Genomic DNA, 24050 nt, shown 5'->3' on the forward strand with positions numbered 1-24050 from the left:
CTTTTATGCCCTGGCCTATGCAGCTGTATCCTTAGCAGGGTTTAAGATGCAGGGTGGGACAAGTAGGTTTCCAGAGGGTGTGGTAGTTGCTTTTCTCCAGGCTGATGCTGCTTGGAGGGGTTTGTTCCTCTCAAGAAAAATGGCTGCTGGTATCAGAGGATGATCCAGCACAAGGATCCTTGCAGCTGCTCAAGAGTGTCTCTCCCCAAATCCACCCACTCCAGACTCTCTTCAGGCAACTCCAGTGCTTACTGCCCACCTCACCCCCCACCAAAGCCCAGGGTGAGTGGTTACAAATGAAAATTTTGCACATTAGCCCTTTAAAAAAGTGGCTTTTTCTCCAGCTGGCTCAGCCTCTCCTTGCCAGGCAGAATTCCCGCCACCTTTCACAGCTGGATACTATGCAGGTACCTGTTCCTGCTTCTGGCGCTCAGAACTGGGGAGCCTGATCTGGGGTCTAGGCTTCATAGCTCTCAGGGGGAACCTTCAACAGCTGAGGGATCCCTCTGTAATGTTGGGCTGCTGTCTGTGGGAGTGGGGCCAGGCCCCTTGTGTCTCCACCCTTCCTCCCAATCTTGAGGTGGCCTCCTCTGCCAGTCTTTGGTTAAAAGTTTTCACTTCAGATTATTTTCAGTTGGTAATTCAGGGTAATTGTTCCCCAATTTATTTTTACTTCCAGTTTGCTTCAGGGAGGAGGTGCTAGAAAGATCCACCTACTCTAGCACCCTCTTGAAAACCTATGCCTCCACTGACTAAACAACCCAGCATCATTGGAGCAATATTTTCACTAACTAAACATGAATTCCCAAAAATAAACAATAAGGAGCCTAAATATGATAACTACTCCTTACAAACAAATGACATGTCATACTTTTAATCTGTCATTTTATTTGGGTTCAGTTTAATATTCATTAGTTATTTTCTATGCACCAAAAGCCTTTCATACTTATACCATCTGTATTAATTTTCTGTGGCTACTATGACAAATTATCACATAATTGGTGGCTTAAAAAAAAAAAATCTATTCTCTCAAAGTTTGGGATATCAGAAGCTGAAATTAGCATCACTGGGCCAAAATCAAGGTAGTGTCAGGGTTATACTACCACCAGAGCATCCAGGGGAGAATTTTGTGTTCCTTGACTCTTCCAAGTTTTGGTGCCAGAATTCCTTGGCTTATAACCACACCACTCCAATCTCTGCCTCTGTGGTCACATTACTTCTTCCTTTTCTGTGTGTTATCAAATCTCTCTATCTTGTAAGGATACATGTGGTTGTATTAAGAGTCTACCAAATAATCCACCATAATTTCCTCTTCTTAAAATCCTTAATTTATCTTTCTCTGACTGGCTTATTTCTCTTAGCATAATACTCTGATTTCACTTATATGTGGAATCTAATAAACAAAATAAACTGATAAAAAAAGATCCAGAGACACTGAAGCAAGCAACAGACTGTCATATTTCAGAGGGAAGGGGGGGAGGAAGAGATTAACCAATGAATTTATATGCATATATGCATAACCCATGGACACAGACAATAGTGCAGTGAAGGCTTGAGGAGGGAGTGGAAGCAGGGTGGAGGGCTTCAATGGGGGGAACAAAAGGGGACATCTGTAATACTTTCAATAATAAAGATAAAATTTTTTTAAATTCTTAATTTAATCATATCTGCAAAGGCTTCCTTTTTAAAAACAAACAAACATATCTTTATTGATTTCAGAGAGAGGAAAGGAGAGGGAGAGAGAGAAATAGGAACATCAATGATGAGAGAGTCATTGATCGAGCCTGCAACCTGGGCATGTGTCCTGACTGGGAATCGAGCCCCAATTACCTGGATCCCATGTCGACGCTCAACCACTGAGCCATGCCCAGCCGGGCTGCAAAGGCTTCTTTTTTGCCTTCTAAAGTAACATTCACAGGTTTCAGAGATTAGAACATGCATTTTTTTTTTTTTTAGGGTTGGCCCAATTATCAGCCTACCACACGATCTTTGTGAAGCAGGTAAGAAGCAAAGATTATTATTTCCATTTTATATATGAGGAAATACTGGCGTAAAAAAAAGTTAAATGACATAAAAGGTTGCATAATGAGAGACTGGCAGAGATCAAGCAAGAATCCAGGGCTCATAACCCTTCTTTAATTAACTACGGCCCCGAAATGTAGATACCTATTTCACCTTCCTGCAGAAAGCATAGGTAAAGGCATTGTGGAGTTTGTATAATCATGAGGATTGGGAAGTAGTATTTATTGGCTAGGGAAGATTCTGGAAAACCTTATATCATGTTGAGGGCTTTAGGGGTAACTAACCACATAGAATCTCTCAAGATATTGGAATAAAACAAGGCAAACAAAAGGAGACTTAACCTGGTATTAGAAGAAAGCAGGTAAGCCTTTTAATATGCATTGAGTGTATGACAGCATTCTGTTTTATCTGCTATTCATCACTGTACATAAGCCTGAGTAGGCATATGCTATGTACAATTATGCAAAACAGTTTCACACAATAGTCTCCAGTTGGATTCTCATAAAATATCTGTATGGAAGGGCAATCATTATAATCATTTAATTTGATAGATGAGGAAACTAAGTTTCAGAAAGTTAAGTGACTTTCTCAAATTGGAATAAAATCCAAGCTTTCTTCCTCTTGTCATAATTGTGTCTTTAAATATCATGTCTCATTTAAGAATGACATATCCACATGTCTCATAAGGTTGTGATCCATAGCTACTGAGATGTCAGTATAAATAACAAATGTCATTTTATATATTTAAAGATTTTTTTAAAATTGATTTTTAGAGAGAGAGGAAGGAAGAGGGAGAGAGAGAAACATCAATGTGAGAGCACATCAATCATTGATGGGCTGCTTCCTGCAGGCCCCCTACTGGGGATCTCTCCCACAAACCAGGCATGTGCCCTGACTGAGAATCGAACCAGCAACCTTCTGGTGCATGGGGCAATGCCCAACCAACTGAGCCACACCAGCCTGGACACTTTATATATTTAGTTATGTAGTTCAACCATCAAGAGACTCAAATACCCTTTAGGCACTTTTCATGTAATTCAGATACATGAACAACAGGTGGCAGTAAGTTCCTTGGGTAAGTGGTTTGATTGATCAACTTTAAACTAAGTGTACTTACCTTATATTACAACAAAAAATATGGCTTTTCACCCTAGCCAGTTTGGCTCAGTAGTTAGAGCATTGGCCTGCAGACTGAAGGGTCTCAGGTTCAATTCTGGTCAAGGGCACATAGCTCAGTTGCAAGCCAGATCCCTGGCCCTGGTTGGGGGTTGCGTGTGGGAGGCAACCAATTGATGTTTCTGTCTCTTCCTCTCCCTTCCACTCTCTCTAAAAAGCAATGGAAAAAATATCTTTGTGTGAGGATTAACAAAAAAAAAGAAAAAGAAATGTGGCTTTCCAGTACTTTAAATTTTATAAAGAATATTAAACTTTGCTAGTCTATCTTAATATGTTCAGATATGCTTAAATAGTAGGCACATAACATCATTTTAAAAAATTAAATATATAATTTACTGTCTTTCAAAATAATTCCTTAATCAACTATAGTTGAACTAAAGCTTGGTTCCATCCTCAGACTATAATTAGATACATTTTACTTTAAATATTTATTTTTAAATCAAATTTCTTCCTGACTAGCACTTGGCCTCAAGATTTCTATTTGCCTAACCAACAAAAGAGCCATGGGCTCTTTTTCTCAGGTGGAAAAAGCTTTTATTTGTCCCCAGTTTCTCTTTAAGATTTCAAAGAAGGACTTCTAGAATGAGAAATGAGTAGGCAAGACAGTTTCTCCTTTTCAGTTTCCTATCTTTATATTTTCTGCCTCTTCTCAGCAAAGAAACTATCAAATAGCAATGTGTTATTACTTGAAGCACACAGCCTCATAGCTTTTCTTGCTATAAGAACAAGGTAAATTTTCATTTGAGTCCTATAAAGATAGTGTCTTAGTTCATTAGGGCTGCTATAACAAAATACTATAAATGGGTGTCTTATAAACAATAAACATTTATTTCTCACAGTTTTGAAAGCTGGGAAATCCAAGATCAAGGCTCTGGCGGATTCATTGTCTAGCAAAGACCCACTTCCTGGTTCAGATACATTCATGTTTTACTGTGTCCTCACATGGCAGAAGGGGCTCTATGGTATGTCTTTTATAAGAGCAATGTCCCATTGATGAGGGCTTTACTATAATGACCTAAGGACCTCTTAAAGACCCCACTTCTCGCCCAGCCGGGCATGGCTCAGCAGTTGAGCATCGACCTAGGATCTAGGCGATCGGGGTTCGATTCCCAGTCAGGGCACATGCCCGGGTTGCGGGCTTGATCAATGACTCTCTCATCATTGATGTTTCTATCTGTCTCTCTCTCTCCTTTCCTCTCTCCAAAATTAATAAAGATATATTAAAAAAAAAAAAAAAAGACCCCACTTCTTAATACTGTCACATTGGGCATTAGGTTTCAACATATGAATATTGAGAGGACATAAATATTCAGTCTATAGCAGATAGCAAGATCCCTCCTCCGAAAAGATATTTCCAAAGGGCCTTGCATGGTGTGGCTCAGTTGGTTGCAGCAGCATCTGGTACATCGAAAAGCTGCAGGTTCATTCCCCAGCCGGGCCTGTGCAGAAGGCAACCAATTGATGTTTCTCTCTCTCATTAATCTCTCTCTCTCTCTTTGGCTCTCCAAAATAATTAAAAAAAAAAAAAAAAAAAAAGCATATCCTCTAGTGAGGGGGGAAAAAAAGATATATTTTCAAAGGTAGTTGCTAGCTTAATGTAACTTGAAATTTACAGATGATGAGTTTCCTTAGCAAATCTCTAAATACCTGCAACATCCACACAGTGCCTTCTGCCACAGATGGAATCCTTTTTTCCAAGCTAAGTGATAAAAACCCAACCTCACAACAAAACAGCAAATCAAAAAATTCACACATATTTAAGCACTTTTATACAAAGATGTTCAATGGTTGCTCCAGAGATACACTGGTATATTGTAGTAAACAATGTCTAGGTTGTCACCAGCCTGAAAGGTGAAACTGTCTAAGCTTGGCACTCTGCTAGGAGCTGTGAGAGCTCAGGGGAAATGTAAGCCACAGTTCCTGTCTCAAGAGATTTACAATCCAATGAGGAGAGGAGATTCTTAAATGAAGCATTTCTATAGTATAGATATAACATATACATAAGTACCTATTTTAAAGAGTTATTGTAGATAGTATCAAGTACAGTACAGTAGATTATAGTAGATAGCTAGGTTTCATGGAAGAAAATTTAAAGGATGGTTATATTTTACATGAACATATACAAGAGGCAAAAATAGTTCAGGTGGAGGGAATAAGCTCACAAAGGCAGAGAGAATGAATTTGGTAGAATTGCATGTCAGAATAAGGACATGCCTGGATGGTGCAGAAATTAGGATGGAGAAATATAGCCAAGTTATATAACGTATGATCTTAAAGGCAGAGAGCCTGAAAAAGATGATCAGCTTTTAATACTTTTCATCTCTCTGGGTATGAAAGACTGGGTTGTAGCAGTAAGAATGCTTAGATCAGAGAAGTTCTGGAGTTAGGATTAGTGACAAAGGAGAAGCCAGGTGTGGGGGAGTGAAAAGGGACAATCCATGAGAGGAAGAGAAAAGGGAGTGACCATGATTTTGAGGGATAAGCCAATGAGAAAGAGCAGAAAGCCATCAGCACTAACAGAAGCCCAACAAGAGATAAAAAAGAGTGATGAGTTCTCTTTGGTATGATTAGTCTCTGAGGGTGATAGGTACATCCACAGAAGAGACAATTGAAGATGTGGTCTCAAATGTAGGAAGAGAGTTAAACAAAAAACATTCTTGCCTCTTGGAGCAACTGAGCATAGCCCATCAATAACATCAGAGTCCCCAGATCCAATGTGGCATCTTCCATTTTTCCTCCAAATGTTCAGTGCTATTAATCTTCCCTCCCCATGGATTGTGCATTTAATGGCTGTCACATCGCTTGGGAAACTTGATTGCAACACTGTCATTTCATGAGCACCAGTAAGAAGGCTTGTAACAAACTCCTTGCAAAAGACAATTTTCAGATAAAATATGCACGTGTCATATCTGCAGTGAGCATCTGTCAGCCTCATCATAGGCTGAGCATAGAGAATTAGTTTCTAATCCTTAACACTCTAGCTTCCCCATGCTGCTTCTCGTGAGTGGATTGAGGCATGCAAATTAAACTTAATTTATTTGATTTGCATTTGATCAATTCAACTTCACTGCCCATAAACTGACAGGTAAAACAAAAGTGTTTTCCAAATTGACCAGCTTGTCTAAGACCATTGAGAATGAAAGAGTCAAACTATAAAATATCTTCCTGCAAATAAGGGGAACAATGTTCATAAAACATGTTGACTTATTTCCTACTGCAGAGGTATATGCAACATAACCTGTAAAAAATAGATCAGACATTCTGTTAATTTCAAGGCACTGTTTGAGAAACTAGCAAAAAAAAAACAAAACAAAAAAAAAAAAACTCAGCAAACTACCTTAAATCCTCTTTACCAGCTGAGGTGGTTGGTTATAAATAAAAAATTAAAGAGACAGGATCTTCAAGGTCACCAAAGAGGTTACTCTGCCCCTTCCCCATAGGGATGTTGGTAGAATATAGTGGTTTTAAGAATATGAACTGGGCCCAGCTGGGCATGGCTCAGCAGCTGAGAATCAACCTAGGATCCAGGAGGTCGCAGTTCAATTCTGGGTCAGAGCACATGCCTGGGTTGTGGGCAAAATCCCCAGTCACGGGCATGCAGGAGGCAGCCGATCAATGACGACTCTATCATCACTGATGTTTCTATCTCTCTCTCTCCCTTTCCCTTCCTCTCTCTGAAATCAATAAAGATGTATTTTTTTTTTTTTAAAAGTATGAACTGGATAATTTGACTGACAGGGTTCAAATCCCAGGTCTGCCACTTATTAGCCCTGTCACCTTGAGTAAGTTATGTCTGCTGTCTGAACTTCTGTTTTATAATATGGAGATAATAACAATATTTAGCTCATAAAGAGGATTAAATGAACCAACATATTTAAAACACATATCATGGTATCTGACACATAGTAGGTATTTAATAGATGTTATTATAATTATTTCAATTTCTTTCCAGCAATATGTCTCTGTCATCAGTTACATGGATATTAGTAGATAACTATAATTCTAATGCTTATAATTATCAAGAACTTTAATTTATACAAAACACAATCACTTATGCCCTTGGACCAAATGTAGAAGATGTTATCGTCGTCATACCTCTTCACTCTTACCACTTCAGAGCATGCTGCCCCAAAGTCCTGCTGCCAACACCTGCATTTCTTTGCCTCAGAACTTTCTCTGAATGCTAAAGCCTGCTTTGTCAACCTGAGAGGCAGGTTGGATGCGCCAATGTATTAATGGCCTTCAATCAAATTCTGAAAGAAATTAGTTTCACCTCACCCCTCAGGCAGGGTAACTCTGAAGCAGATATTGTACACTATCTCCCAGACTTTTCCCTGAAGGCTTAAGTCCCAGCCTCTTTCTGTGGTAACTAGTTTATTAATAATGTTCCCTTTAATTCCTGCTTTCTTCCCCTCCTTGTTTCACTACCCCACTCTTCTATCAGTGTTTCCTTCAACTCTCAAACTCTTTACACTTGGATACTTGCCTTAGTTTGAGGAATCCAAATTATGAGCTCACAAATCTCTGATATAGGTGAGGGCAGACATAATAATTTTGCATAAGTAGACTGAGTTGTGACTATTGTGGATACTTAAAGGAAGAGCGTGGCCTAGAACCCAAGTCTCTTGACTAGCTATATTCTTTTTTCTGTTACCAGAGTATGTATCATAGCATTTCCCAGCTGCACACAAACAGACTGATAATTTCAGTAATTCCCCATTATCCTTATTTTAGATCAGTTGATCTCCCAAAAGTATGTCTGTGCAAGGCAGAAAAGGGTCACACTCCAATTGACTCATACCATTGAACTTTCCCATGTGTGACATGCATATTTATCATTTTGTTCTTTAAATGTATGATCTTAACTAGCCATCTATCTAATGAAAACTGAATTATCTGTCAGGGTCTGGAAATAGATTGTTCTAGTTCATCAAAGAGTCTAGCTAATAGAGTAGTTGTGAATTAGCTGAAACTGTGTGTGTTTTTAAAGTAACACTTAGCATGGTGGTTGTACTAAATACAAGTTAAGTTTCCTTTGATAATTTGTTAGAAAATTGAGATCTCAAGGGCCTCAGGCTCATGTGTGTACGTACCAATTCCCATTAAATTGAAAGACTTACAGAAGAGCTGGGTACTGATGGTTCCCCAGTTGATGCACTACTGGGTAATAAGGATTTATTTATGTGATGCACCATCTTTTTTGGGCCATCTCTATGTTCTGTATCTCTTACAAAAAGGGAAATACCCCATAATCCTGGGTACTATAACTGAGATAGTTAGCCTGAGCATTTGTTAGATGTAGAGCACAAGAAGGTTCTGTACATTAAGGTCTCTTATTTTGAGAGCCTCTTTAATTAATGGCCATCTGGTCCCCCATGAAGACCTGTAATTAGAGAAGCAGTGTACAAACAGATACGTTAGTAAAGAACTCGCCTGTGCTTGCCTTCCCTTCAAGATATTCAGTATGCATGTGAATACCAAGGTCACATTGGGCTATTTTTATTTTTCATAAAAAATAATTTGGGTCTAGAGGTTGTGATAAAATAAATCTGATTAAATTAAGTGGCAGACACAGGACTTGCTAACATCTGAATGCTCCTCACCAAATGTGATTCAGCACAAATCTGCTGTTTTGATTGTCCCTGTTTTTTTTCAAGTTGCTTTTAGGCTCTGCATGACAGTAATAGAGGCTCCCTGCAGCTTCAGGATAGATAAAAGAATTGAACAAGACACTTAGCTTTGACAAAAGGATCTGCACATGTCTTTCTCACCATGAACTTAAGTGAAAAACTCCTACCACAGTTATTCCTTAAGACAATAATCAAAGGAGTATTCTTTATCCAAGCTCCCAAAGAGTATGTACCAAGTAAGAAATCATCTCTATTGCACCATTCAAACCTAGGGATATGATCAACCCAAAAGTTCTTTAAGCACAGGCAAAAATAAAAATTAAAAATTAAAGGGACTCTACCCTGACCCTTGCTGTCTACCTTATCTCTTCCCTCTGCAAGATCTATAAGTGAAAGCCTTCAGTTCTGGGAATTAGGTATAAGGTTCTCATAGGATCAGAAACTAAGGTTGCAGGAAAGAGGTACAACCCACTCATATGCTTAAATTATGGCCATCAGCTCTGGCTTTAATATATTTCTCTGAGAGAGGTGAAATAATAGGGGTATAATTTTGAACTGTGGAATGCACCATGAAGCACATTATCAACTTCCTTCTGACTCACAGGAACTTGAATGTTACTGTAAAAAATGACCCTTAACCAAGTTCAAGAATAAAACAGGGATGTCTGCTTTTACCACTCTTATTCAACATAGTGCTGGAAGTCCTAGCCCACAATAATCAGACAAGAAGAAGAAATAAAAGGCATTCAAATTGGAATAGAAGTAAAACTGTCATTATTTACAGATGGCATGATACTGTATATAGAGAGCCCTAAAGATTCCACCAAAAACATACTAGAACTAATAAATGAATTTAGTAAAGTAGCAGGATACAAAATAAATATTCAGAAATCAGTTGTATTCTTATATATTAATAATTAACTATCGGAAAGTGAAACTAAGAAAACAATCCCATTTCCAATTGCATTTAAAAATTAAAATAAAATACCTAGGAATAAATTTCACCAAGGAGGTTAAAGACCTGTACTGGGAAAATTATAAGACATTGAAGAAAGAAACTAAAGAATATACAAATAAATGGAAGCATATACCATGCTCATGGATAGGAAGAATTAACATTATTAAAATGTCCATATAACCCAAAGCAATCTATAGATTTAATGCAATTCTTATCAAATTATCAATGGCACATCTCACAAAACTAGAACAAATAATCCAAAAATTTATATGGATCCACAAAATACCCCAAATAGCCACAGCAATCTTAAGAAAGAAGAACAAAGATGGAGAAATCATGTTACCTGATATCAAACTATACCACAAAGCCATAGTAAACAAAACAGTGTGGTACTGTCATAAAAAGACACAGATCAATGGAACACAATAGAGAGCCCAAAATAAATCCATGCCTATAGGGTCAATTAATATTTGGCAAAGGAGGCAAGAACATATAATGGGGTAAAGAGAGTCTATTCATTAAATGGTGTTGGGACAATTGGACAGGTACATGCAACAAAATGAAACTAGACTACCTTCTTACACCATATACAAGAATAAACTCAAAATGGATTAAAGACTTGAATGTAAGAATCAAACCATAAAATCCCTAGAAGAAAACATGGAGAGTAAAATCTCACTTTCTTCTTAGCAATATTGTTTCTAATATATCTCCTCAGGCAAGGAAAACAAAAGAAAAATAAACAAATGAGACAACATCAAACTAAAAAAACAAAACAAAACAAAACAAAAAACCCAAACCGTCAACATAACAAAAAGACAATATACTGAATGGGAGAAGATATTCACCAATGATACATCCCATAAGGGGTTATATCCAAAATGTATAAAACATTCAGACAACTAAACACCAAGAAAAAAAATCTAATTTAAAAAATAGGCGAAGTACATGAATAGACACTTTGCCAAAAAGGATATACAGATAGTCAATAAACATATGAAAAGATGCCCACATCACTAATCATGAGAGAAATACAAATTAAAACCACAATGAGATATCACCTCACACCTGTCAAATGGCTGTCATCAATAAATCAACAAACTAGTGTCAGTGAGGATGTGGAGAAAAAGGAATTCATACACTATTGAGTGCACTGATTGGTGCAGCACTATAGAAAACAGTATGGAATTTCCTCAAAAAATTAAGAAGGGAACTGCCTTATGGCCCAGCAATTCCACTTCTGGGTATTTTTCTGAAGAAAACCAAAACACTAATTTGAAAGAATATATGCACCCCTATGTTCATTGCAGCATTATTTACAATAGCCAAGATAGCAAAGCAACCCAAGTGCCCATCAGTAGATGAGTGGATAAAGATGTGATACATATATACAATGGAATATTATTTGGCCATAAAAAGAATGGAATCTTACCATTTGTGATAGCATGGAAAGACCCAGAGGGTGCTATGTTCAGTGAAATGAGTCAGTCAGAGAAATACAAATACCATATGATTTCACTTATATGTGGAATCTAAAGAACAATACAAACAAACAAAATGGAAACAGACTCATAGACACAAAGACTAGACTGGCGTTTGCTAGAGGAGAGGGGTATTGGGGCCTGGGTTTAAAAGGTGAAGGGATTGAGAAGTACAGATTGGTAGTTACAGAATAGTCACAGGAATGCAAAGTACAGCATAGGGAATATAGTCAATAATATTGTGATAATTATGTATGATGCCAGATGGATGATGGAAATATCAGGGGGAATGCTTTGTAAAGTATATGATTGTCTATTTACTATGCTGTACACCTGAAACCAATATAAAATAATACCCCCAAAAAATTCTGAGCCTGTGGAGAGGCACACAAGCTATGATGTGAGATTTCAAAGGTTGATTATTGAATAACCCCCCAAAAGAGAGTAAGAATGGCATAAGTATTCAACAATAAAGATTAAAAAAAAAAACAAAAAAAGAATGGCATAAGTGGAAGAGGGAAGGACCAGCACGCCTACAGTCAGAAAGGGGAGATTGCCTTTCCTAGGCTCCTGTGTATGTGTGTCCTACAAGAAAACCCTAAATACTTAAAGTAACAAAAATGAGTCACTCTTATTAAAGCCAAAGAGATTGAGGAGAACATTAATTAAATGGAATTTAAATTAATACCTAAGAGTAAAAAGGGTGTTGAAGTTAATTAATGCCTGAATTATCATTACAAATTATTTGTATATTAATAACTTAAACTACTTTCCCTTAAAAATCCATTTCTATAAATGGTAATTATGCTGTATGTAAATTAATGTATATTTGTTTACCATTATGAAATTCCAGGGACAGGAATAATTTCACTGTTGTGGAGCAACCAGCTTAAGTACTGCGTGTGAATTTCTGTGGGTTATATTTCACTCAAGATATAACTAAAATGTTCTGATGAAAAAAGGAAGGATAATAGGGCTTAATTGTATTTTGATAAAGTTAATTGACACATATAAAAAAGTGACCCTTCACCTGTAACATAGCCAAGAAGCAGAAACAAGCAATGAGGGAACATCGTGTCATATGCTAGACAGTAGATGTTAAAACAAAGAAAAGAAAGCACTCACAGCAAGGAGAGAGAAGGAGGGAAAAAACTAGGAAAAAGCTGACAAAATAACTCTCTGCACTCTGGGAACATTTGGTGTTGGAGCAAACATCCTTATCACCTGTAATAGGCCCCGAGGGCATTGCTGGATACAGCACACTGAGAAGTTGAAAATCATAGCATGGAGTCATCAAGAAAAGATGAAATTAGTTTCAATATATTCTGCTTAAAGAGGCAAGGAAGTGTGCAATACATGTTGAAAAAAGTTATAGGCAAATGCTTAAATTAAAATTTGTGCAGCGTTATTTATAATAGCCAAGACTTAGAAGCAGCCAAGTGCCCATCAGTAGATGAGTGGATAAAAAGCTGTGGTACATTTACATCATGGAATACTATGCAGCTGTAAAAAAGAAGGATCTCTTACCCTTTGGGACAGCATGGATGAACCTGGAGAGTATTATGCTAAGTGAAATAAACCAGTCAGAGAAAGACAAGTACCATATGATCTCACTTAAATGTGGAATATAATGAACAAAATAAACTGATGAACAAAATAGATACAGAGACATAGAAGCATGGAACAGACTGGGGGATCATATTAACTTTGTTAAAACTCTAGAAAACAGTCAAAGTCTTACATAAACCAAGCTAGTGCTGAATCAAGAAAAAAAGCAACTTCCACATAGTAGAAAAGTTTTGTGGCATTTTTCCTCCCCTCACACGGCACCTCCAGCTCGGTAGTGGTCTTGAAGACAGTAACCTCCATTCCTTGTGTGAGAGCCTGGTCTCCGATTCTAGAAGGAGCAAAGCAGACCTTCTCTGAGAACTATTGTATTTATCTGTTCTAAATTGTCTGGGACTCCCTGAAGGACTGGTGCAAGGCACTTGTCTCTGTTTGACCTAACTCAGAAATCACTCAGAGCAGAAAAATAGTGGACTTTGCTCAAAAACATTGTAAGCTAAATGAAAAATTTGCACTCACCTGAGCAAAAGATTAAGACTGCGACAAATAATAGGCTGCCTAAAGTCTGAAAGAATATCTGGGGAGGTGTTTTTTTTGGGGGGGTGGGGAAGTAGGACATTCAAAAGCATCCATATATACTGGAGAAATCAGAAAGCCGTGCACAATCCCAGGGAAGGATGGATGTTCTGAAAAGACATAAGCTTTCACTTCTGACTGATTTCTAGGCTCAGTGTAAGCAGGAAGTAAAGGCTAAGCCAGGGTTGGCTAAGTATTGAAGGAGTGTCCCAACAGAAAACCAATCTGCAAAGACTAGGAAAGGTGGGCTTTTGAGTTTTTTATGTTGGGATGTGTGTGTGTGTGTGTGTGTGTGTGTGTGTGTGTTCTGGAGTTAAAGGTAATCTCTCTCAAAACACTAGCTAAAAGAACAGACACTTCACTAACCACACATAGAAAAGACTAAGAAATACTGTCTTTGCAAAACATAGTTTGGAAAAGTCATTACACAGACAACTACAGCCTTCTGTAATCAAAAACAGGAAATCCTGAAGAAAGGGAATAATATAATTTTCAGAGTTACATAACATAATAGTCAATGTCCAGTTTTCAACAAAAAAAATCACAAAGTGTACAAAGACACGGGAAAGTGTGGCCTATTCACAAGAAAAAAGAAATAAACCGCTAAGGGAATCCATTCTTTTTTTAAAACTTATTTTGTTGTTGAGAGTATTATAGATGTCCCCCTTTTGCCCCCTTTGCTCTCCTCCACCCATTCTTAAAAGGGAAATTTAGAGTTGTAAGCTCCTACTTTTAAAAAAAGAAAAATCTCAAGTACAGAAATAACAAGAATTATAAAAGAATACTATGCACAATTATATGGCAACAAATTAAATGACCTAGATTAAACGGAAAAATTTCTAGACTCTTAAAATTACCAACACTGGCTGAAGAAAAAATAGAAATTCTGAACAATAAAGATATTACATTAGTAAAAACAAACAAAACAAAACACCTCTCGGTAAAGAAAATCCAGGACCTGATGGGTATCCTGGTGAATTATATCAAACATTTAAAGAGTAATTAACACCAACCCTTCTCAAACTTCCAAAAATATGAAGAGGAGAGAAAACTCCCTAACTCTTTGTATGAGGTTAACATTACCCTAATAAAAAGCATTATAAAAAAGAAAAATATAGAAAAATATACCTTATGAATATAGATGCAAAATTTTTCAACAAAATAGTGGCAAATTGAATCCAACGCCATATTAAAATGATTATATACCATGACCAGATGGGATTTATCCCAGAAATGAAAGGGTGGTTTAACATAAGAAAACCCATCAATGTAAAATATTACATTAAAAGAAAAAAGGAGAAAAAGCACATCATCACCTCAATTGATGTACAAAAGCTAAGAAACAAATTCAGCAGTTTCAAGACACAAAATAAACATACAAAAATTAGTTGTGTTCCTTTACACCAGCAATGAAGAATCCAAAAAGGAAATTATAAAAATAATTCTATTTACCATAACAGTCAAAAGAATAAAATATCTTGGGATAAATTTCTCAAAGGAGGTGAAAGATACACACTGAAAAAAAAATGCTGAAAAATTAAAGAAAACCTCAATAAATGGAAAGACATTCTATGTTCATGGATTAAAAGACTTAATGTTGTTAAAATGTCAATACTGCCTAAAGGGATATACAGATTCAATGCAATTCTTATCAAAATTCCAACAGCTTTTTCTGCAGAAATGGAAAAACCAATTCTCAAATTCATATGTATTGGCAAGGGGCTCCAAACAGCCAAAACAGTCTTGAGAAAAGAACAAAGTTAGAGGAGTCACACATCCTGATTTCAAAACTTACTGTACAGCTACAGTAATAAACACAGTGTGGTACTGACATAAAGATTGACATATAAATCGATGGAATGGAAATAGGGGTCCAAAATAAACCCATACACCTATGACCAGCTGGTTTTCAACAAGATGCTAAGACCATTCAATGGGGAAAGAATAGTCTCTTCAACAAATGGTCCTGGGACAACTAGATATCCACATGCAAAAGAATGAAGTTGGACTCTTACTGCACACCATAAACAAAAATTAAGTCAACATGTATCACTGACCTAAATGTAAGAGCTCAAACCATAAAAATTCTTACAATAAATAATATGATTAAATCTTCATAACTTTGGCTTTCACAATGGATTCTTACATATGACATTAAAAGTATAAGCAACAAAAGAAAATAATAGATAAATTGTACTTCATCAAAATTAAAGACTTATGTACATCAAAAGGCATTATCAAGAAATTGAAAGAGTCTGGCCAGGTGTGGCTCAGCAGTTGAGCATCGACGTAGGATCCAAGTGATCAGGGTTCGATTCCTGATCAGGGCACATGCCCAGGTTGTGGGCTCGATCCCCAGTTGGGGGCTTGCAGGAGACAGCCCATGAATGACTTTCTCATCATTGATGTTTCTATCTCTTTCTTTCCCTCTCCTTTCCTCTCTCTGAAATCAATAAAGATATATTTAAAAGAAAGAAATTGAAAGAATAATCTACAGAATCAGAGGACATTTTTACAAATCATATATCTAATAAGGACCTAGCATCCAGAATATATAAAGAACTTTTGCAACTAAACAACAACAAAATAAAAATTCAATTAAAAATAAGCAGACGTCTTGAATATACATTTCTTCAATGAAGATATACAAATGGCCAACAAGTACTTTAAAGATACTTAACATCATTAGACATTAGGAAAATGAAAATCAAAGCCACAATGAGACACTTCATAGCTAATAAGACATCTCATAATAAAAAAAGGACAATAAGTGTTGGCAAAGATGTGGAGAAATTGGAATTCTTGTACATTGAGGATGAGAATATAAAATGTTTCAGCCATTTTGGAAAGTGGTTTGCTGGTTTCTCAAAAAGTTAAGCATAGAATAGAGTTGCAATATGTACCTGCATTCCACTCTTAGGTATATACCTGAAATAATTGAAATCAGGTTCTCAAGCAAGTATATGTACACTTATATTAATAGCAGCACTATTCACAATAGCTGAAAGGTGGAAATAGCCCAAATGTCCATCAGTGGATTTAAGAATAAAGAAATTGTGGTACATATATACGATGGAATATTACTTGGCATAAAAAGCAATGGCATACTGAAATGCCACAATGTGTATGAAACTTAAAAACATTTATGCTAAGTGAAAGAAGCCAGACACAAAAGGTCACGTATTGTATAATTCTATTCATATGAAATATCCAGAATAGATAAATCTAGAGACAGAATGCAAATTGGCGGTTGCCAGGTGTTGGGTTGAGTTGGGGGTGCAAATGATGAGAAATTGCTTCAGGGGTTAAGGGTTTCACTCAATAGTGATGGAACTATTTAGAGGTAATTGTTGCCCAACATTGTGAATGTATTAAATGCCAATGAATTGTTCACTTTAAAATGGTTAATTTTTTATTGTTGTCAGTATTACAGATGTCCCTTATCCCTTCCCTTTGGACCCCCTCCACTCAGCCTCCATCCCACCCCAGGCCTTCACACTATTGTCTATGTCCATGGGCTATGCATATATGCATAAATGTTCTTTGGTTAATCTGTTCCCAGCCCCCACCCCCGCCTTCCCTCTGAGATATGTCAGTCTGTTCCATGCATCCATGTCTCTGGACCTATTTTGTTCATCACTTTATTTTGTTTATTAGGTCTCACATATAAGTGAGATCATGTGATATTTGTCTTTCTCTAACTGGCTTATTTAACTTAGCATAATTATCTCCAGGTCCATTCATGCTGTCACAGAGGGTATTTTATGTTATGTGCATTTTATCTCGGTATATTATTTTTTTAAACTTTGTTGGTGCTCAGTAAATGTTTTAAATGTTAATATTTTAAATAGTTTACTCCTATTAACATAATTAAGAATACACAAGCTTCAGGAAACTGAAAACAAAATTAGTCAATTAGCAGGTGCAGGAATTGGAAACAGGAGGTTGGAAGAAATGCTCATAGTTAAAATGGCAATAAAAACACTATCTGACTTACACAGCCAAGAAGCCATTCCCAGATGCTTGTCCCTGATTTGATCAGAGGCAGCAGAGGTATTCTCAAAGCTTTCATCCAAGGCAGGGACCGGTAGAAACAGAAAATAATCTTTCAATTAAATATCTTAAGGAGCTGTGCTTTCTGCCCTTTTTCTTTCTGGAGAACTTGGTAGATTGTGTTCACTCTACCGCAGGGGAACCCCTAGAGAGGGGGAGCTAGGATTTGAGACAGTTGATTAAGACTGAGATTTCTCAGCTTATCTAGACTCTTGTAGAAAGCCATAACTGTGGCTTTTTTTGTTGTTGTTGTTTTTTAAATTTTATTTTTGTTTAAAGTATTACAGATGTCCCTTTTTCTCCCCAATGACCCGTTCCACCCCTTCCCATCCCCTTCCCCAGTCCCTCTCCCCACCATTGTCCATGTCCTTGGGTTGTGCATATATGCATATAAATTCTTTGGTTACTCTTTCCCCCTCCACCCACTTGCCCTCCTCCATCCCTCTGACATTCGTCAGTCTCATCTATGCTTCCATGTCATTGAATCTATTCTGTTCATCAGTTTATTAAGTTCTTTAGATTCCACATATAAGCGAGATCATGTGATGTTTGTCTTTCGATGCCTGACTTATTTCGCTTAGCATAATATTCTCCAGGTCCATCCAAACTGTCCCAAAGGGTACGAGATTCTTCTTCTTTACAGCTGCGTAGTACTCCATGGTGTAAATGTCCCACAGCTTTTTTATCCACTCATCTACTGATGGGCACTTGGGTTGTTTCCAGATCTTAGCTATTGTAAACTGTGCTGCTATGAACATCGGGGTACATATATTCTTCCTGATTAGTGTTTTAGGATTCTTAGGATACATTCCTAGGCATAACTGTGTTTTAAATTAAGACTATTATGGTGGAATAGACCATGGATTTTAGAGTAAGTTTAAAAGACCTGGGTTCAAATCCCAATTCTTCTCCTTAATAACCATGTCACCTCAGGTTATTTACTTAGCCTTCTTCAACCTGTTTTCCCTTCTCTTAAATGTGGATATATAACTCTGAAACATTATTGTGAGGATTAACTGAGATAGATACAATGACCAACACACTCCTGGCACACAGCGACATTCCATGCTAGTTATTTTTCTTCAATCAAATTACAGATGACTTCTCTCTCCCACTTTACTTCCCCTCCAAAAATAAATAGAGTTTGTTGATGAGGAGGGATAATAAACCAAAACTTCAATTACAAAAGATACCAAAACAATTATATTAGGTGATGGGGTAGAGTATCCAAAGCAATGCTTTTTAATCTGGTAAAACATCATGCATGAGGAGGGATAAAATCAGATTTCTCCAGGAGATATCAGCAGAATGAGAGAAAGACAAGGCTGATGGGCAAATTCACCCCAGAATCTTTGTCTTTTCTATGGGCTCCCTAAGAAACCAAATGTATCCACATCCCATAAGCAAAGAGAAGCTCAGGTAATCAATGAATCATAATGAAATCATTTTATCAAGAAGAGTAATGGTTTTCTCATCCTTCTAAGGAGGCTCTAGGATTCAGAATGCTATAGCGACTAAAATGTGGGCATGGATCCAGACAGATGTTGGTTCAATTTCCAGATCTCCCTTTCATTTGCTATGGACCTTGGGCAAGTCACTTTCCTTTTCTGAGGTTTGGAGTTCTCATTTATAAGAAATAATATTTATTGTGTGTATTACACAAGATAATATATGTAAAGTGCTTAAGCACAATGTCAGGTACATAGTCAATAACCCATAAATGTTAATTCCCTCCTTGTTCCTATCACATTAAATTCTACTCTATTTTACAGAGACTCCTTTTTAAAATTTTTAAAAATTAACTTATTTTCTTTGCTTTTATTTTTTATCATTTTTATTGAATTTATTGGGGTGACATTGATTAATAAAATTATATAGTTTTCAGGTGTACAGTTCTATAATGCATCACCTTATATTGTATTGTGTGTTCACCACACCAAGTCAGGTCTCCTTCCATTAACATTTATCCCCTCTTTACCCTTTTCTACCTCCCCCACCCCTCTTTCCCTCTGGTAATCACCATACTGTTGTCTGTGTCTATGAGGTATTTGATTTTTTCTTGTTGCTTAATCCCTTCACCTTTTTCAGCCAGCCCCTCCAACCCCTCTCCCCTCTGACAGCTGTCAGTCTGTTCTCTATATCTGTGAGTCTATTTCCAAGGCTTTCATGAAAGTGTATAGTCATCTCTACCTTTCTTTTCATTGAAATTGCCATTTAAGGGTCCCCTATATTAGGTTATACAGGCCCCTACCAATCTGGCTCAATTTAAAAGTTGAGAGACAAGGAGCTTTTGTCAGTGGAAAATATAACAAATTAAAAGTTAGAAGCACTGAATTTAACCCTAGCTTTTCCACTAATTAGCATACCATTTTTCTAGGCCTATGTTTACATATAATGAATGAAGAAATTGGGCCCGAGTATCCCTTCCAGTTTTAAATTTACATGAAACTACTGACTAAAGCTGACAGTGAAGGAAAAGTCACAACCTTTGCTAGCAAGAAACAAAGAGTCATAGACCTGTGAATATTTAAGGGACCTCAAGAGGTCAACTAGTTTATTTAATGTTAGAATGATATAAGACCAGCACCTAGAATGGAGATCACATATATTTCCTTGCTAGCTTCTTCTAAGGTTTCTTCTTTCTGAAAGTAAGTATCTATAATCTATATGCATAGAATAAATAGAGTGTGCAAATAACATGGGTATATAATAGTCACTATCTGGATGTAATGAATCAACCTGTATTCAAAGACACGATGATGAGCTCTGTGGCATGGAATGGTTTTGAGGTCATTATAAAAGGGAACCTAAAAAAGGGAATTATGTTATTTGATCTGAAATATTTATATAGTCTACCTCCAGGGCGGAGGACATTTTCTCTCACTATCAAGACTGCTTATTTAAGCTCTAATCCTGTAATTGAAAGATGAAACATAATAGGATTTACAAAATTCACAAATATGCATATACACACACACACACACCACTCCTCTTCTCCTAAAGGATAGGGTTTGTCTCTCAAATTACACCAGTTAGATGTGATTGCAAGAACACTTGAATCACCTTCACCCAGTCAAGCAATCTATCAATACTGCCAAAGGTAGAGCTTCTAGGAGGCCAAAACTTAAGGAAGGCCCTTAAAGGACAAATTCAAATTCTCAAGGTCAAGGGCAGAATGTGATAACTGTTGCCTCCACCTCCTTAGTCCAGGAAAAAAGCAAAAACTTCTTCAGACTATTAAACAGAAGACTAAATGCTTCCAGGGGAATTCACCCTCCTCCTTGTCCCACATATCTTAATGTAGCACCTTCTCTCCACAGGAAATATATAATCTGGGAAACCAATGTCATACACAATCACTGACATTAAGAAGCTCACAATCTGGCCCAAATTCTACACATGCACAGAAAAGCATGAACTATAGAGACTAGAAAGGGTCTTTAGAGATCATCCAGTGGTTTTTATATTCTTTCATAGAGCTTTTAAGGTTCCACAGAAGGGCCTCAAACCAACATTAAGAAAGGGTCTAGGGTTTTTTTGTACCCAGACAGCTCTAGGTCCATAGCCTTATTTTCTTTACGAAATTCCCTTTTTTTGAATCCATTTTGTATATTGGACTTCTACAGATTTTGTTAGTAAAAGGTTTAATGACCAGAACAAATATTGAAAACCACAAGTCTGATGCAAATTCTTTTTTTTTTTTTAAATATATCTTTATTGATTTCAGAGAGAGGAAGGAAGAGGGAGAGAGAGAGATAGAAACATCAATGATGAGAGAGTCATTGATTGGCTGCGAGCCCACAACCCGGGCATGTGCGCTGACTGGGAATCGAACCGTGATCGCCTGGATCCTAGGTTGATGTTCAACCGCTGAGCCATGCCCTGCTGGGCCTGATGCAAATTCTTCATTTCAACATGAAGGGTCCAACAATCCATTTGAGGCTTTGCTGCAAGTGTTTAGCCAAGTCATGAAACATTGAAAATAGGAGACTACATTTGCCTTGTGTTATCTCTGCTACTGTCAAGTGCCAAATAAATGCTGGAGACAAATCGTGTAGGTAAGCACAATCACAGGGACAGAAGCAGGGGGACTTGGTAGACAGGACTGCTTCCTAGGGGAGATTGAACTTAAACTGGGCTATGGCCTGTAGGGAGGATTTCAAGAGTTGGAAGGAAAGGGTTCCTGGCAGAAGTAGTATCTGAATAGAGGTACAGGGGGCATTGATTTACCCAGGATGCTCTTCCAGCCATTCTTTGTGGTAAAGTTGTCAGTTACCTATGTCTTCTGCTTTCAAAATTTTTGATTCCTATTCTGACAAAATCTGTTCCTACTGACCTTTTCAGAATTATATCAGTACTGAAGTATGAAGTCAGTTTTGGTATGAGCCCTAATAAGCGGCAGTTTTGACAATTAGCATGATCAGTTAATTCTTATTTTTATCTCCAATAACAAGCTTGGAGATACAATATCAAATCTTATATGCAATAATTTACAGAGCTTTTGATTATGTATGGCTATACTTTTTTCATAATATCTGGGTGCCCATTTCCTGCACATAATTATGCTGACTTGTCATGACCACAAGAAACCATTCTTCCTAAAAGACATTATATCTCTATTACTATTTACAAGACACAAAATAAAGCAAAGGATTAATGTTGCCTTTGGTATGAATAGCATCAGGAAAGATTATAATAAACTATTTTTGGGTCAAAGGAAAAATGTTGGGAGTTGATATTATTGCTCATTGACAATTATAGAGCTGCTTGACTTTTTGACTTTTTATAGCACACCTAGGACATAAGTATAGTATGAGTGTTCATTACAACAGTTTCTCTCACTATAAAATGCAAGTAATACAGGGGAGATGACTTACCAAAAATCACACCACAAATAAATTATTGAGTCAGGATTACAACTTTGGTTTCTTAATTCTTAACAAAGATTTCTTTTCCCCAAATCACCCTAATGTGAAATACTTTTTCAAGTATAATAAGATGCTTGAAACTTTCCTCCATCTTTTCTCTTGCTCTTGGAGCAGCCAATGTGTGATTACAGGTATATTAGCCAGGGTTCTCCAGAGAAATAAAAACAATAGGATAATAAGAGATATATATCTATATATATTCATTGATAGATGATATATGATAGATAGATAGAGATAGAGATAGATGATGATGATAGATAGATGATAATAGATGATAGCTAGATAGATGATAGATGATAGATAAATGATAGATAGATGATAGCTAGATAGATGATAGATGATTAGATAGATAGATGATAGAGATGATAGATGATGATAGATAGATGATAGGTAGATAGATAGATGATAGATAGATAGATAGATAGATAGATAGATAGATAGATAGATAGATAGATAGATAGATGATAGATAGATAGATATAGATAGATATAGATAGATAGATGATAGATGATAGATAGATAGATAGATAGATAGATAGATAGATAGATGATAGATAGATAGATGATAGATATAGATAGATAGATAGATGATAGATGATAGATAGATAGATAGATAGATAGATAGATAGATGATAGATAGATAGATAGATAGATATAGATAGATAGATAGATAGATAGATGATGATAGATAGATAGATGATAGATAGATGATAGATAGATAGATAGATAGATAGATAGATAGATAGATAGATAGATGATAGATAGATAGATAGATAGATAGATAGATAGATGATAGATAGAGATAGATAGATAGATAGATAGATAGATAGATAGATAGATAGATAGATAGATAGATAGATAGATAGATAGATAGATGATAGATAGATAGATGATGATAGATAGATAGATAGATAGATAGATAGATAGATAGATAGATAGATAGATAGATAGATAGATAGATAGATGATAGATAGATAGAGATAGAGATATAGATATACTGGTCTATCTATGCAGAAGGAGAAAGACTAATGATTTTCCAAGTTATATCTACTCTGAAAAGGAGATAAGAGTTTCCCCTATCCCTATTATGGTACATATGGGAGGAAGGGAGAGAGGAAGAGAGAAAGAGTAAGAGAGAAAGAAGGAGAGAAAGAGAGAGAGAGAGAGAGAGAGAGAGAGAGAGAGAGAGAGAGAGAGATGGAGATTAAAAGGAATTGGCTCACATGATTATGGAGGCTGAAAAATACCAAGATCTGCAGGGTGAATCAGCAAGTTGGAAACCCAGGAGAGTCAATGGTATAGTTCCAGTCCAAGTCAAAAGTCCAGAGAATTACAAGAGCCAATGATGTAAGTTCTAGCCCAAAAGTTTGGCAGTCTTGAGACACAAGAAGAGCCGATATTTCAGTTCAAGCCTGAAGGCAGGACAAAACTGATGTTCAGCTCAATCAACTGGGTAGAAATTTTTTCCTCTTAGGGCAAGATCAGCCTTTTTGTTGTATTCAGGCCTTCAACTAATTGGATGAGGGCCACTTACATTAGAGGTAACAATAGAATAACAGGAGACAGTAAAGAACTTTAAAGCAATTAAATCTTGATTATAACAAATCTTCCCCAATTCCCAATCTGCTTTACTCAGTCTACCAATTAAAATGTTAATATTA

At 36.7% G+C, this 24050-nt stretch overlaps 1 protein-coding gene across 2 annotated transcripts in view; it reads left to right on the forward strand.

The window, feature by feature from the left end:
• The window catches only part of TRPC5 (transient receptor potential cation channel subfamily C member 5), a 269057-nt gene that overhangs the window by 47950 nt on the left and 197057 nt on the right, over positions 1 to 24050 (forward strand). The window contains exon 2 of one of the 2 annotated variants that reach the window (XM_081124814.1): positions 1957 to 2000. The exons of the other annotated variant lie outside the window; for it this stretch is intronic. The gene's annotated coding sequence lies outside the window, so the exon portion shown is untranslated. The remainder of the gene's footprint in view (positions 1 to 1956; positions 2001 to 24050) is intronic. 2 annotated transcript variants of the gene reach the window in all.

This window comes from Miniopterus schreibersii (assembly GCF_964146895.1).
Source record: "Miniopterus schreibersii genome assembly, chromosome: X".
Classification (NCBI taxonomy): Eukaryota; Metazoa; Chordata; class Mammalia; order Chiroptera; family Miniopteridae; genus Miniopterus; species Miniopterus schreibersii.